A 16671-nucleotide genomic window follows, 5' to 3' on the forward strand; every position below is an offset into this window, starting at 1 on the left:
TCCATCCATCCATTATCTATACCGCTGAATCCGTCAGTCGGGTCGCGGGGGGGCTGGAGCCTATCCCAGCAGTCAATGGGCGAGATAATGAAACAATGTGCAGCAGTTAATTTGTATTCATGAAGTTTTTTTTTTGGAAACAGAAAACAATGCAGCACCAATGCAGGACCATAATTGGGCTTTACTTTAGCGTCATTATTGTTCATACAATATCAAAAACACATCACAGGCAATTACTATGTATCAGAGATGGGACCAAGTCACACATTTGCAAGTCTCAAGTAAGTCCCAAGTAATTTTTTCTTGGGCAAGTCAAGTCAAGTCCTGTATTAGGTCAAGTCACCTTATTATTGCAATTTTATCTGCAGAATCTGATCTTAATAAAGTCAAAAGAAAAGATTTAAGTAACTGTCAGTAAACATCGTTGGCCAATGTGTCCAACCTGTCCACCCCGTATCACATCAAGCTAACGTTAGCTAACTACCGACTGAGCTAACAGGATAATATTAGCTAATTTGACAAGCACTTACTGGTCAGAATGGATCTTCAAATGACGAACAAAGGTAGTTATGCTAGATACTTAACACTCAAGTCATTCAAATCATTGTATCTCAAGTCAAGTGCCGAGTCTTTAACTTCCAAGTCCGAGTCGAGTCTAAAGTCTTTTATTTTTTGTATTTTTTTGGAAGTCACAAGTCATCAAAACAGCAACTCGAGTCGACTTGAGTCCAAGTCACAGTGACTTGAGTCCCCATCTCTGCTATGTATAGATATTCTGTATAATTTTTATCATATTTATTTTATAGTATTAATTTTTCTATAGCTGTAACACCAAATAGTGCACCAATAATGCTCCATTTCATCTTTTGTTTGCTTAAAACTACAATTCCTAGACGTCTTGGAGATGTCCGTTTATTGGGACGGGGCTTGAGCCTGTGCCACCTGCCATTGGGTGAAGTTTTATTGAAACATGCAAAAATATATGGAAATTCAGATTACAAGTTAACAACAGTCTGCACAATACAAGTGAGCTCAAAAGTCAATATTTGATATGAGCGCCTTTGTTCATCAACACAACCTGAACCCCTTTTAAGAAGGCATTCTTGTAGTTTCTTTAGGTAGTTTCCAGGAATAGCTCTCCAGGCCTCTACAAAAATACTTTCCAAAGCTCTTCTTTGGACGTTGGCTGCTTTTGTTCTGTTCTCTATAAAGATGATCCCACACTGCTTCAGTCATGTTCAGGTCCAGGCTCTGGGGAGGATTCATCACTCAATAAGACCTGTTGCCACTGATTTTCATTCCAGTTGTTTTCTTGTGTGAAAATCAGCCTTTTTTTTCCCTGGCTTAACAATGGCCAAAACATATTTCAGCTGGAAAGTAGGTGAACGAAAAAAAAATGAAAGCAGGAAAAGGAAAAGAGATGGCTCGAACAAATGATTGAAAAAAAATTGTTAATGATTGAACGGAGCAATGACAAAACCCACACAGTGATGAGACTGATCGCAGATCTCACAATAGATACTCTGGGAAAAGGTTCCACTAAGGATCCTTTACATTATATCAAAGTTCGAACTCTTCAAACACTTGATGTGTGAGGATGGCGACTTTGAGGAAACAGTATGTGGTGGCAAGACCGGTTTACTCCGAGGACAGCTTTGCTGATAGTAACAAGAAAATCTGCAGAAAGCACAAAACCTCCCTGGACCATGTTAAAGAATATCTGACGTAAGTAAGCCCTGGCACCACAGAAATCAGTTTGTTTTTTTAATCATAATCACTTGTGCTTGGCATTCTGCAGAAACTATTGGTTTATGAAAGAATTTTTTTTGTTTGAGCCTGAGGAAAATTCTTTGCTTTCATGCCATTTTAAACAGTTGTGATGCAAAACGTTCCAAAAATGCAGTGCTTTCTCGTCTACCTGTCATTGGATGGATGAGGATTTACAGAGTGAGAGAGTGGCTACTGGGCGATGTGGTGTCTGGGATCAGCACGGGACTTGGGGCCATCATGCAAGGTTAAGAGCTGAATGATCCTCTTTTGTGCTTTCAAGGCAAAACAATTTGGTTTACTTCAAGGCTGACTTCTTAATCTGATTCTATACCACAGTTTTGCTGTAATGAACAATGCACTACATACTAGCAACAAATGTAAACTGATGTTTCTAATACTGCATGTATGAAGGTAACTTGTACAGAAAATGACTCAATTTGGTTCTAAATGCACAATCATATTCTTACTCTTTCTTTGATGGACATTTACTTTAAGAATTTTGTCTTGGCCATTTTAGAATGCTTTATGTGTTGAAATACCCAATTCGTCTTGTTATGACATACACTGAAATGACAAATTACTGAGCAAAAACACTGCTCAAGATAAGATTAATGAAAAAAGAAGGAGGCAACAAATGGAGGTAAAAGCTTATGCTCGAAGTGGCTTTGATAGACTTTAGAGTCTGAAGGTACGTATAGCATTGTGAATTATTATGAACTGAGATACACTCAGTTTGATAACATTTAAACATTCATATGATAAATATTATGCGGCATGTCAAATTACATACTGTGACTTGTACAACCTTACAGCCGCTCTAGCAGGGACTTAAAAGTAACACAAAATGCAAATATGTTGTCTTTATTCCCCAGCACACAGGAATTGTTTGGCTGCAATTCAGGCAACAGATGGTATAAAACTGAGGCAATTTTGGCCACATCAAGACAAAATACCTCAAAAGCATAATGTGCCTAAACAGTAGTAACGTATAGCTGCGCAGTAAGTGCAAACAGAGGCCAAATGTAAATGTCAATGGCCTCGAATGCTTGAAACTAAATTCAAAATACCCTTTATGACAAGTTTTCGCTTATATGTCCACATAGTTAACGTCTTTCGCAAACTTGATTGCTGTTTCCTGAAGTGTGCATTGTTCAAAATTTGGTAGACAAACAGCTGTCCAACATCCTACACTGTATTGCTGTTTTCCCTTTCAGGACTCGCCTTCTCTCTGCTAGCTTCGTTGCCTCCAAGCTATGGCCTTTACACAGCTTTCTTTCCAATGCTAACATACTTTTTCCTGGGCACTTCAAGGCACATATCTGTAGGTATGTCATGCCAAACTAAAAGGATAAAGTGTTTCCCCTTTTTCTCCTGTCTTTTACAACTAAAGATTTGAACATAACATTTTTTTCAAATCTGGATAAGGCTTAAGATACATTCTAATCATCATAGCATGCCTTTGTTATCTCTACAATCTGTCTCCAAGTAATAAACCAGATTTCACACCTATCTTTTCTTCAGGTTCCTTCCCGGTCCTTAGCCTCATGGTGGGAGCTGTGGTGACACGCCTGGTGCCTGAGGATGGACCACCGGCGAATATTACGGAATTCATAGGCCTAACCCAGGACCAACAAAGAGTCCTGGTGGCCTCCTCTGTGACATTCCTGATGGGAATTTTCCAGGTAAATGTCTCTCTCTGGATCAAGTCATTCATTCTTCGTGTTCTGAAAACCATTGTTTTTTTTTCACTTTCCTTTTCTCTCCAATGCAGCTTGCCATGGGTGTTCTGCAGGTGGGCTTTATTGTTGTGTACCTGTCAGACACTCTGGTGTCTGGTTTCACCACAGCAGTTGCTGTTCATATTTTAGTGTCCCAGCTCAAGTTTGTGTTGGGGTTGAATGTTCCAGGAATCAGCGGCCCACTCTCTGTCGTAAATGTAAGTCACAGACCGATTTGAACTGATATTAGATTATTACCGTCAATACAGTTTTAGTTTTGAAACTAAGACAAGTAGAACCAAAATTGCCAAGTCTGAGTAACAAAAATTAGTGCAACGGTCAATCGGAAATATCCTAAAAACCACAAGCAGATTCAGATTCACATGCCCTTTTGATAATAAAGCAAACCAACAGGCTGCTTAAGTTGTGAAATTATAATAACGCGTCTTTAATGTGAAACAGTTATACACTGAATACCCTATCCTAGAACACAAGGATAGAGGAGCTGGAGCCAATGCACTTCAGTGCATGTTGCTGTTAACTCTGACACACTCACCATAAAGAGTAAAAGGAAATTTTTGAGGAGAAAGTGTGGAAACACACTTTGCATTGAACAAGACCCAGAACTCTGGGGGGAAAAATAGCTTGCAAGGTGCTGAATTGTATCAGTATTGATACAGTATTGTATTAGTGCTGTATTGTATCTTTTTTTTTTTTAAATACCCAACCTACTCTAACCCTAAGCCTCAGTATCAGCAGTCAGCCTTTCTGATCCAGTCTTGCACAGACCCAAAAAAGAAATTGACTTCCGAATTTGGTTTTGGACCCTCAACCATGTGTTTTACAGAGAGTGGCTACAGGGTGGTGGCTGGTCCAGGGGGTTGAAAACATGCAAAAATGTAGTCTGAATGCAGAAACAAACTGCACAAACCTCAGTTTGTAGAGTCAAAGTCAGATTTGTTGGTAATATGACGTCTTGTTGTAAATTTTTTATAGAAAACTCGCACTGCCCTCTTATCTTTACAACTAAACATCAATAGGTATTTCTTCAACATTCATAAGCTGAAATCACATAAAAGTCATACAACAACACCCTTGGCTGGGGGTTGTTTCGTACTAAACCGCTCCACTGTATCTGCAATGAAACACTGTTGTTAAATGTCAATCGGTATGTTTCATGTTAAGGGGTTTTGAAATTTAAAAACACGGGCACGCTAACTGATTTGGTTGAACACTCTTTATGAGACCCAGAGAAATCATGCTAACATGTTTGTTCCCTTTTTTGCACAGACATTGGAAGAGATTTTTGTCCAGATCACCTCCATCAACATCTGTGACCTGGTGATGTCAATAGTGATCATGGTGGTAGTGTTCATTGCAAAGGAGCTGAATGACAGATACAAAGCCAAATTGCCTGTTCCCATACCCATTGAAGTGATTGTGGTGAGCACCATTGAGTTATTTACCCCCTTAATTGCAAAATTGCTTATGCAAAAGAAACATTTTGTAACAAAAAAAATAAAGATGCTTTTATTTCCTAGCAAATTGCTGCTTAAAAATGATGATACAAAGTTGTCTTTACAAATGAGTACATTTTCATTCACACAGACTGTCATAGCTTGTGGGGTGTCGTATGGCTTCAACTTTGAAAAAATATATAATGTTGAAGTTGTCGGAAAAATGGTCAGTGGGTAAGTTTGGAGTTCTTCACGTAAAGCTTTTGTTTGATGCTCCATCAGCTAATTCCGGTTATTTCACTGCACCATCAAACGCTATCATTTTTCAGGTATGAGTCTCCCATTCCAACCAGCGTGGAGGTTTTCCAGGAAAGTGCCGTAGAGGCCTTCCCTATAGCCATACTGGGATTTGCGGTAGCCTTCTCTGTGGCCAAAGTCTACTCTATCAAACAGGATTACACCATTGACGGCAACCAGGTGAGTTATACAAAATAACTGCCTATCCTTGTTTGGCTCCAACAAAAGAAAATGAGTTAATTGGTTACTGATGCTCAGCACTGTAGAAAATAAGAATCCGTATCTTTTTGGTAATTAAGATTAAAAATTACACAGAATATTGCTTTTATCTTAGAGTTGTTTGTAAGGCGTCATGACTTACAACACTAAAGCAGTTCATACTGATTCATTTGATTCAAAACAAAGATAAACTTACACTCAGAGAGAGATAACTTGTCACAGTTCTATTTCAGGAGCTTGTTGCATTTGGTGTTAGTGTCAGCCTGCTGGAGGTGGGGTATTTTGTTTGCTGTGTTTATTCACTGTTTGCTGTGTTTTTATATATGTATATATATATATATATATATATATATATATATATATATATATATATGTTATACTGTTTTAATTTAATTTCTTTTATTTCACTTTCTTATTAGCTTAGGCTATTTTAGAGGACAATTTATTCTTTTATCTACTTAATAAAATTGTTATATATTTTAAACCTGTTCTGTGATTCTTCTGTGTCCTGGGCATTTACCCAAATCCAAGAGGTTTTTAAAAAGGCTTTTGGCTGAAATTTAACTGGCGTTGTCGGCAGGATGCCCAGTGACACAGAAGAAAACAATGCAAATCAAAATGCTGTTGGTGATAGAAGTAGGCCTAATGTATCTAATGCCCCAGCCTCACCCTTGTTTATGCCTTGGTTTTATAGTGCCCCATGGCTGCCAAAGTTCAACGGGGAGCGGCGGCCATTTGGGGAATGGCGGACCCAGGTGCAGGCTATGCTGCGCGCACAACCTCTCTCAGGTGATCAGAAAGCAGACTTTGTCTTCAGTGCCCTAGAGGGAGACGCCCGACGCAAAGTGGCCCTGTTAGATGAAACAAGACGCAACACCGGTAATAAAATATTGCACGCCTTAAAAGACCTATATGGGGAAACCATCAACACCGCCCAAGCACGCTCTGCTTTCTTCAAGTGTCGTCAAGGCCAGAACGAGAAGGGGGGAGACTTCATCCTCCGGTTGCGAGAGTGCCATGCCAAATGGCGTGAATTTGACGAAGTGGCTGCAGAAGCTGGAGAAGACGACGAGGCGCTCTTAGACCAGTTTGTCCTGGGGTTGAAGACGGGCCCTGTCAGAACTGAATTGCAACGCCACCTACGTCGACAGCCACGACAGAGGTTCCAAGACCTGACGACAGAGGCGCGCGCCCTGGAAGAAGAATTGGGATATGATGATGACTCAGAGGAGGCCATAGCCAGTGCCGTGAGGGCTAGACCCACCCGCACTGCACACAGGAGGGACGAGGCAGCTGGTTGGCCCAGGAGAGAGACGGAAGAGACTACTGGTCGGGCCCGGAGGGGGACCGAGGAGACTCAGGCCAGGCCCCAGAAAGAGATCGAGGAGACAGCTGGCCATTCCCGGAGAGAGGTGGAGGAGACAGCTGGCCGGCCTCGCAGAGAGATAGACGAGTGGAAAGAGGAGCTGCGCCATCACTAACTTCTCCTTCAAACCCCCCTGCTCCAGCAAACCCCAGCCCTGCAAACCGATTTCAGTGGGACTCACAGGGCCGACCCATCTGCCTGGATTGTGGGGAGGCAGGCCACGTACAGAGAAACTGCGACGGCGACAAGCAAGGGGTTTTCACAACCCCCCACCACAGAGGGCCGGCCGGTGGGGGTGGTGAAAGACTCCTCTGATTCTTCCCTACGGCCTGCTTTGATCGGTGACTGTCCGGGTGTAGAGGTGGAAGTCAACGGCCAAACCATACCTTGCCTTTTAGACACTGGCTCGCAAGTAACACTGAGCCAGAGTCTCTTTAATCAACATTTGGGAACTGTGGGCCTAGAATCTGGGGAGGGGTCTCGCTGGTTGACGTTGAAAGCTGCAAATGGACTCAAAATTCCCCACATTGGGTATGTTTTGTTAGACTTTAAAGTGGGTGGGGTGCAACTGCCTAACAAAGGGGTGTTTATCGTCAAGGATGAATGTTTTGGAGCAGAATGGTCTATCCTGGGGATGAATGTCATTACTGACTGCTGGAAAGAACTGATGCACGGCCTCCATCCTGGTGAGACCACCTTCCGGTCCCAGCTGCCACCACGGGCCGAGCGAGAGTGGGGGAAGGCCTTTGCTGTTTGCCGACAGACCCGTATGGAGCCCACTCCCCAATTTCAAGGTCATGTGCGACTTCCAAAAGCAGACACTGTAACCGTCCCACCTGAGTCGAAATGTTGGTGTGGGGGTGGACGAGTGAAAGTGCTCCATCCTCTGGTCGCACCCTGCTGGTGGAGCCGCTGCCCCAACCTGAGGTTGAATGGAGAGTGGGCAGGGCTGTAGTGACTACCAGGGGTGGCTATGTACTGGTACGTTTATGCAACCCTCATCCTTACCCTCTTGATATTGCCCCCAGGACCGTCGTTGCGGGGCTCCAGGAGGTGACAGCGGAGGACATCCAGGCTCAACAAGTGCTTCGCTTGCATGATGGAGGGACCGGTACCGTTGAAGTTGCTGTTAACAGTGTTGACTGCACCCAACCTAACTCTACCCTTCCTCCCCCTGCCCTAGGAGAGGAGCTATCCGCAGACCAACGGCAGCGGGCAGCTGCTTTGATGGACAAATGGGCTCAGGTTTTCGCCAGGCACGAAGAGAACTTTGGGCGCACCGGAGTCATCCAGCACCAAATCCCGACGGGGACCGCACCACCTAGCCGAGAACGGTACCGCCCAGCCTGTACCCAGAGCTTCGCAGCTTGTTGAAGGGCATGCTGGAGAGCGGGGTGATACGTGAGAGCGCTAGCCCATGGGCAGCACCCATTGTCCTTGTGAAGAAGAAGGATGGCTCATGGTGCTTCTGTGTGGATTACAGGAAACTGAACTCAGTAACCCATAAAGATACGTATCCTCTACCCCGCATAGAAGAATCACTGACCTGCTTGTGGAAGGCCGCCTGGTACTCGACCTTGGATCTAGCCTGTGGATATTGGCAAGTCGAGGTTGCCCCACCAGACCGAGAGAAAACTGCCTTCACAACACCGATAGGGTTGTATGAGTTTGATCGGATGCCGTTTGGACTTTGCAACGCCCCAGCCACATTCCAACGACTTATGCAACGATGCCTGGGTGGAATGCTTCATGAGTCGCTACTTATTTATCTGGACGATGTTGTGGTCTACTCCCCGGACTTCGAGAGCCACCTGAACGACCTGGAACGTGTGTTCCAACGACTACAGGAGATGGGTCTGAAGCTGCAGCCAAAGAAGTGCAGTTTCTTCCAGAAGCAGGTGACTTACCTTGGTCACGTGGTGAGCCAGGAAGGGGTGGCAACGGATCCAGCCAAGACCGCGGTGGTGGAGCAGTGGGAGGTGCCGAAGACTATCAATCAGCTGCGGTCCTTCCTAGGATTCGCTAGCTACTACCGCCGGTTTGTCCAAGGTTTTGCGAAGATTGCGTCCCCCTTACACCGCCTCCTGCAAGGAGGTAAGAACGTCAGCAAGAACACCCCAGTGGTGTGGAATGCAGACTGCGAACAAGCCTTCCAACAGCTCAAGAGCTCTCTGGTGCGTGCGCCGGTGCTGGCATATGCAGATTTCCAGCTCCCCTTCCGTCTGTACACCGACGCTAGCCTAGAGGGGCTCGGGGCTGTCCTGTTCCAGACCCAAGATGGCCAGGAGCGAGTAATCGCATATGCAAGCCGCAGCCTACACCCCACCGAAAAGAACGACCAGAACTACAGCTCCTTTAAGCTGGAGCTCCTAGCCTTGAAGTGGGCCGTCACGGAAACATTTAAGGACTACCTCTGGGGTGCTACTGTTGAGGCGTTTACGGATAACAATCCTCTTGTCCACTTGCACTCGGCCCGGCTTGGTGCTGTAGAGCAGCGGTGGGTCTCCCAGTTGGCCAACTACAACTACACCCTCAAGTACCGAGCGAGGTGACCTTAGCACAGCCCTACAAAGCTGGTTGCGAGAGTGGTCCAAGCTGGAGAACAAGAATGGCGTATTGGTCCGGAGAAGAGTCCCTCAAGAAACTGGCGAACTTAGCCAGCAGATCCTGGTTTCACGACAGGAGGCCCAAACCCTGTGGGAAGAATACCACCGTCAGGCAGGCCACGCCAACCCAGACAAGACCACAGCTCTCCTACGCCAACGCTACTTCTGGCCAGGCATGGCCAAAGACGGAGTGGACTGGGGTCGAGTTTGCCCTCAATGCATCACCAACAAGCCAGGATCTGAGGTAAAGGCACCTCTGGTGCCTATTAAGACAACATATCCTTTTCAGATTGTAGGCATAGACTACTTGTCACTAGGACAACCAGAAGTGGTCCTTCCTACATTTTGGTCATGACTGACCTGTTTTCAAAGTATGCCCTAGCAGTCCCTACTAAGGACCAGTCAGCCACCACGACTGCTCGGGCCGTGTGGTCCCATCTGTTTCAAGTTTTTGGCTGCCCTGAACAGATCCTCTCAGATCGTGGCGGTGCCTTTGAGTCTGCTTTGTTTGCAGAATTATGCAAGCTGTATGGATGCCGGCGGGTTCGGACGACGCCCTACCACCCCCAAGGCAATGGGGCCTGCGAACGCTTCAACCAAACGCTCTTGGGCTTGCTGGGGACCCTTCTTGAAGAGGAAAAGGCACAGTGGCGGGCCAAGTTGCCCGCCTTGCTCCAGGTCTACAACAATACAGCTCATAGAACAACTGGCTTGACCCCTCACTTCCTGGTTTTCGGTCGCCAAGCCCGCTTGCCAGTAGATTGGATCCACGGAGTGACCCTGCAGGGAGAAGCCCGCAATGGCTGGGTTCGTCACCAGCACCAGGTCTTGCAGAGAGCCTACCAGCTGGCTGAGAGGCATACCAAGCAACAACAAGGAAGAGACAAGAAGAGGTATGATAGACGGGCCAGAGCAACTGATCTCCTCCCAGGTGAGCGTGTTTTGCTTAGACACTTCCGCCGAAGGGCACAAGGCAAACTGGCAACCCGCTGGCTCCCTACACCATTCTCAGTGGTAGGGAAAATTCACCCAGACAGACCAGTGTATGTCATCCGGCCAGAGGGAAGAGAGGGTCCCACAAGCACTGCCCACCGCAATAATCTGCGATTATGCCCTGGAACCTACCCAGTCAGCTGAACCATCGCCCCCAGACCAGGACCGGGATGTGGACCATGGCCTACCAGGCCCAGGGAGGGCCTATTGGCCCCTGACCTTCTATGCTCGAAGGAATGCACCGTCAGGGCCCCCAAGAACTGGCGCAGGACGACCCTCCACCCAGACGGATGGTCCTGAGCAAGGTCCGCCAGTGAGCAGTGTGCCTGGGTCGCCTACCCCCCCAGTCCCACCTGCTCCTCAAGGTAATGGGGACCAGTTGCGCCTTCGGCGTTCTTCACGCTCGACCCAAGGTAACAAACCAGTACGATTCTGTCCATGATAGTCGGGTCGACTATACTCAAGGCGGGGGGGAATTGTCAGCCTGCTGGAGGTGGGGTATTTTGTTTGCTGTGTTTATTCACTGTTTGCTGTGTTTATATATATATATATACTGGTTGCTGTATTACAGTTTGTTGTGTTATGAGTGCACTGTGTGTTCCAAATTGATTGCCATTCACATACCGACTCCTCATTTGCGGCTCACTAATGACTCAATTGCCAACACCTGATCTGCTACACGGACAATTAGGACTCTACCTATCCTGTTGCTTGAACACTGAACACCCCTCCTTTACTGTTGCCTCTGTTGTGATTGCACTGTATGCTGGCTCCGCGCTGACGCTTTCTTCTGTTGTCCGAGGTTGGGCCACTTCCTGGACGAGCCACTGACGTCATCAGGGATTCCCTCAGCCATCGACCGTCATAACGGCGACGTCACGAGCCGGGTTTCCCCACACCTTGATTCCTTTTTTAAAAAGGCTTTTGGGTGACATTTAACAATATATTTGGAGCAAGCTTCAGATCATTTGCAGCCAGCACAGCGCTCTCCAGGACCGCCGTTCAGGAGAGCTCAGGAGGCAAAACACAGGTAAAAAAACCAGCTCGACCATCGGTGGTATCTGTTTCCTGATTTTTGAACTATCTGCCTCATAACCCTTTTTTTTTTTTTTTACATTTACCAACATGTTAAAAACAAATTTGAACTTTCCTTACAAATACAGGTTGCAGGGCTGATCTCAGCCATGATGGCGATGATTGTTACAGTGGCCCTAGGCTTCCTGCTGGAGCCACTCCCCAGAGTGAGATTTTTTTTCATTAGTCAGTTTATACATATATTAGAATGGTAATTGTTTTATTGTGAAGTGTAAGGATTTTCTTTCTCTTATACATACACTTATTATTTGATGCAGTCTGTTTTAGGCGCCTTGGTGATCGTCAACCTCAAGGGGATGCTGATGCAGTTTCAAATCCCGTACCTGTGGAGGAGTGACAAACCAGAATGTGTAAGCGTTTTGTCACCGTTTAATTATTAGCAACATTAAAGTGTATTTCTAAAATACAACTATCCATCGTTTGACTGTTTCTTTGCCATTCCAATGTTTGACTTCAAGTGTTTGTTTGCAGGTGGTGTGGCTGGGAACGTGCCTGGGAGCCACCCTGCTTGGATTGGATCTTGGTCTTGCAGTTGGTAGGGGGTGGAGCTGTTTACTGTCATCTTCAGGATTCAGTTGTAAGTACATACTTTGACACCTGATATGAGCAAAAATTTAATTTACAGAATATAATAGTAATGTCCTAAAAAGGTGCAGGCCTTTCCATTCAGAATTATTCATAAACTGGAGCGGCAGAAACTTTTGGGATTTTATCCACAACAAGAAGCCACTGAGCAAACACAGCTCGACATTCACAAATGTCTCAATCAAAGAGTTGATTGGAATAAGGAAAGAATGCTTGTAGCTGACTGAAATTTTAAACAAGTTCAGAAAACCACTCTACAACTGTAGTGAGCAGAATCCCGGAAGGTTGAGGCTGGATGAGCTACAACAAAAGACCATGTTAGGTTCCGCTCCTACTGGTTTAGAGCAGAAATCAGTAGCTGCAATTTGCGCAGGCTCACCAAAGTTGGATTGTTTAATACAGGAAAAAAATGTAGTATGGTTACCAAGGCTGCAGATGGTAGGTCAGAATCAAGCATGAAAATGACACCCTTGGACTCTCTACCCTCCATCCACTGTCTCTGGGCTATCCCAGCTGCTATTGGGCGAGAGGCGGGGTAAACCCTGGACAGGATGCTAGTCCATCAAAACAACCATGCACGACCAAGGATTTGAGAAATCATGGGTCAAAACCCACCTACCTGTTTTATCAACTAGCATCACACAAAAAGTTATCCTGGTACTATGACAATGGTAAATGTGCCATTTGGTTACACAGCCTTTATGTACCAACATCACTTCCAGAAGAGTTGGAAATTAAATTTATAATTTGTTAATTAGTTTGGATCTTCATCTAATTAACACAATTACAAAATAACTTATTTTTTAGAGCCTCCAAAGATCAACTCCACTGTATTTAGCACATTTAAGCAAAAATAGAATTTGATGCCACCTGTGATATTGTTTGCCATCATGTTATATCATCCTTCCTTTTAATTACACTTTTTTTTTAACTGGGAACTGAGGGTACTAATTGTTGAAATCGGTAACTGTGTCTCAGACCAAATGGCTATGACCTGTGGGGTGCCCCAGGGGTCAATCCTGGGACCCCTATTATTCAATCTGTACATGCTTCCATAAGGCCAGCAAATACTTAGCTATAATGTGTCCTACCACAACTATGCAGATGACACTCAGATCTACGTGTCACTGACGCAAGGAGACCTGTAGATACATTGTGTCACTAAACTGAAACCATTGTCTGTGACCCACAGAAACAAAGAGAAAGTGTTATCAGTCACCTTGAGAATCTCTCTCTAAAACCTAATAATCAGGTTAGAAATCTCAGAGTAATATTGGATTCCTGAACTTTAACAGCCACATTAAATCAATAACATCAGCAACTTTTTACCATCTCAAAAACATTCCCAGAATCAAAGGAATAGTGTCTAAACCAGACTTAGAAAGACTAATCCATGTGTTTGTCTCCAGCAGGTTAGACTGCTGTAACGGCCTGCTCACTGGGCTCTCTAAACGGGCTATAAGACAGCTGCAGTACATCCAGAACGCTGCTGCTCGAGTCCTGACTAGAACCAGGAAATACGACCATATTAGTCCAGTGCTCAGGTCTCTGCACTGGCTTCCTGTCGCTCAGAGAATAGACTTTAAAACAGCTCTGCTTGTGTACAAGTCTCTTCATGGTCAAGCACCAAAGTACATCTCTGACTTTGATGTTAGAGCCAAATGAACCAACTCAAACTCTGAGAACCTCAGGGAGGGAACCTCAACCTCAAGGTGATGCTGCGTTTCAGTTTCATACTACTAACATCTGGAACAGTCTTCCAGAAGATGTGAGACAGGCCTAAACTCTGACAACATTCAAATCCAGGTTGAAAACAGTTCTATTGAGCTGTGCATATGACAAGTATTTTATCTGCACTCTTCGTCTTTAATTTAAATTAATTGATGATTTCTTGTGTTTTATGGAATGATTTTATTTGCCTTGTGATTTTATGCAACTGTAAAGCACTTTGAATGGCCCTTGCCTTGCTATGTCTTTCCTAAAGGTGATACTTTATCTGATCTACACAGACCAGTTTTTTTCCAACACTTCTTGTGGCTCTTTAGTCCCCGCTGTTCTGTCTTGGCTAACATCCCTGGGACTGACCTGTACAGAGATTGCAAAGATTACGTACAGGTAAGTCTGATAAATAAAGTTTTAAAAAACTGACTGAAAAAATGCTGAAAGGTTTCAGTCCACAATGAATCCCTTTTCAGATGGTTGAACCAAAGGGGGTGAAAATCTTCAGGATACCTTCGCCCATCTTCTTTGCCAACACTGAGTTCTTCAGGGACAAGCTTGTAGAAGCGGTATGAACGACATACACTCTCTTTCTCTGCTGCTTCGGGTTTGTTCTCTTGGATAAAATAAAGATGAGCATGATGCCAACACTGTTCCAGGCTGGGTTTAACCCTCTGAGGGTTTTGCGGAGGAGGAACAAGGCTCTCGGGAAAATCAAACAAATGTTGCAGAAAAAGGATCTCGACTTTGCAGAGGTGAGACTTTGATTATACTGTTTAAAGGCTTGTGTATACTTCGCAGCAGTGTGTCGCAATGAGCTTGTCGCATACACGACGCAGTTATTTTTGTTTTGTGCCTTGAAGCGCTGTCTGCGCTATGTTAATCCCACGCCACAACGCAAGAGGGACAATCACGAACAAGCTAGGATTGTGGGTGTTACGGAGGTCATTCAACAACAATGGCGACTGGACGAATGCGCACTTTGATTGAGATGCAGCTGATCGATCTAGAAATAGAAGAAATATTGCTACTACTGGAGCTGGCAGAGAGGGAAAGAATCGTCACGGTTAGCGTCAGCTGGTTAGCAAACCGGAAATACGCATAGTATAGAGCGGATGTAGAGTTGACCAATCAGAGGCCTCCTTTCTCTCCTCCCTGCGGCGATGTCTGCGGTGAGTTACAATTTTGAGGAGGTGCACCAGAGTGTTTGCGTGGGGGGGGGGCATGTCTGCGTTAACTGCGACACACACGCAAATGACCTGGTTTCCGAGTATAAATCAGGCTTAAGGCAACAGCACTAAGAACTGTGGCTGTAGGTATTTTTATCTGTGCATCTTTACACCTGTCTAGGCTTATGTGCCCTTCTTCTGTGCAATCTGTTGGTTTCCCTAGATAGGAAATTTTTTTTGAATTGGCTGAATGAATTGGATTATTATGAAATTAATTATGATTACAATGAATTGAACTCCAATTGGCTTGAATTGGACTTTATTATTTAAGTGCCTTGAGACGACGTTTGTTGTAATTTGGCGCTATATAACTAAATTGAATTGAATTGTAAAGATGCCATTTAGTGATCACCTTAAGGGAATTTCTTCAAATTTGGAATAAACCATGACCTCACAAAAATGTTTTTGGTTATTATCTAAGAAATTATGTTTTCATTTTGACAACAATTTATCCAAATACTCTGTGTTTAACCAATTTGTTCATAGTTCTCACTTCATGCATTATGATACTGAACAAACATTTGCACATTGTAAAATTACATTAGAGTGGTTGGAGGAGACTGAGGTGGTTAAACTTTACATCTGTCCAACAGGAAAAGGATTTAAAGGATTTTTTCAACCCAACAACCGATGACTCTAATGGGAACTTTGAGGAGCTGGATCTGCCGATAGATGTCAAGGACCTTCCGTTCCGAATAAACTGGAACGATGACTTTCCTTTCATGAGCAGTGTTCCCAGAGTGAACCTCCACAGCTTGATCCTGGACTTCTCTGCCATCTCGTTCCTGGATATTTCTGCTCTGAAGGGGCTTAAAACGGTTAAAAAAAAGTTTTTGAGTGCCCTCCAGCGCTGATAGCAAACTGCACTACGACTTTTTATTCTTGTTCAAGTTACTGCCTTTGCAAAGTGGGCTGCAGATAAATAAATAGAGACGTTTCTTTGAGTGATAATAATGGATTAAATATATTACATTGAAATCCTTTTAGCAAATGCATCAAAGTGCAATCAATATATAGCAGAACAAATTATCCTTGTGACAGACACTATTAAATTATGCTATCATTTTATGTAATTGTTGTTCTTAAGGGTTAAATCTTAAAGGCCAACTTTTGCTGGAAACCACTTTTGTGTCACTCATTTTAAAATTTAGTAGGTCACAACAAGTCATATGAGCATGCGCCGCACCAAAGTGTAATTCGATCTACTTGGGCTGCACTGGTCATTGAAGGGTCAACCAACCCACTTAGAGACACAGACAAATGAGCGCGTGAGAGAAGGCGAAACTTTGATTCGTCACTCGGTCGTAAGCCTCGCCCATAGCTTGTATGGCATGGCCACAGCTAATCTCCGCCTAATGTTATCTTTTTATTCACTCACAGGGTCAGACGGGTCTCTCCGGGTCGGGAATGAGATCCTTCCCCTAGTGGAGGAGTTCAAGTATCTCGGGGTCTTGTTCACGAGTGGGGGACGAATGGAGCAGGAGATTGACAGACGGATCGGTGCGGCGTCTGCAGTGATGCGGGCTCTGCACCGGCCCGTCGTGGTGAAGAAGGAGCTGAGCCAGAAGGCCAAGCTCTCGATTTACCGGTCAATCTATGTTCCTACCCTCACCTATG

The 16671-nt window shown here is 44.7% G+C and overlaps 1 pseudogene; it reads left to right on the top strand.

The window, feature by feature from the left end:
• The first annotated feature begins 1597 nt into the window (after positions 1-1597).
• Positions 1598-15908, top strand: LOC142385931 (chloride anion exchanger-like; annotated as a pseudogene).
• The last annotated feature ends 763 nt before the right edge of the window (positions 15909-16671 follow it).

This window comes from Odontesthes bonariensis, chromosome 8 (genome assembly GCF_027942865.1).
Source record: "Odontesthes bonariensis isolate fOdoBon6 chromosome 8, fOdoBon6.hap1, whole genome shotgun sequence".
In the NCBI taxonomy this organism is placed as follows: Eukaryota; Metazoa; Chordata; class Actinopteri; order Atheriniformes; family Atherinopsidae; genus Odontesthes; species Odontesthes bonariensis.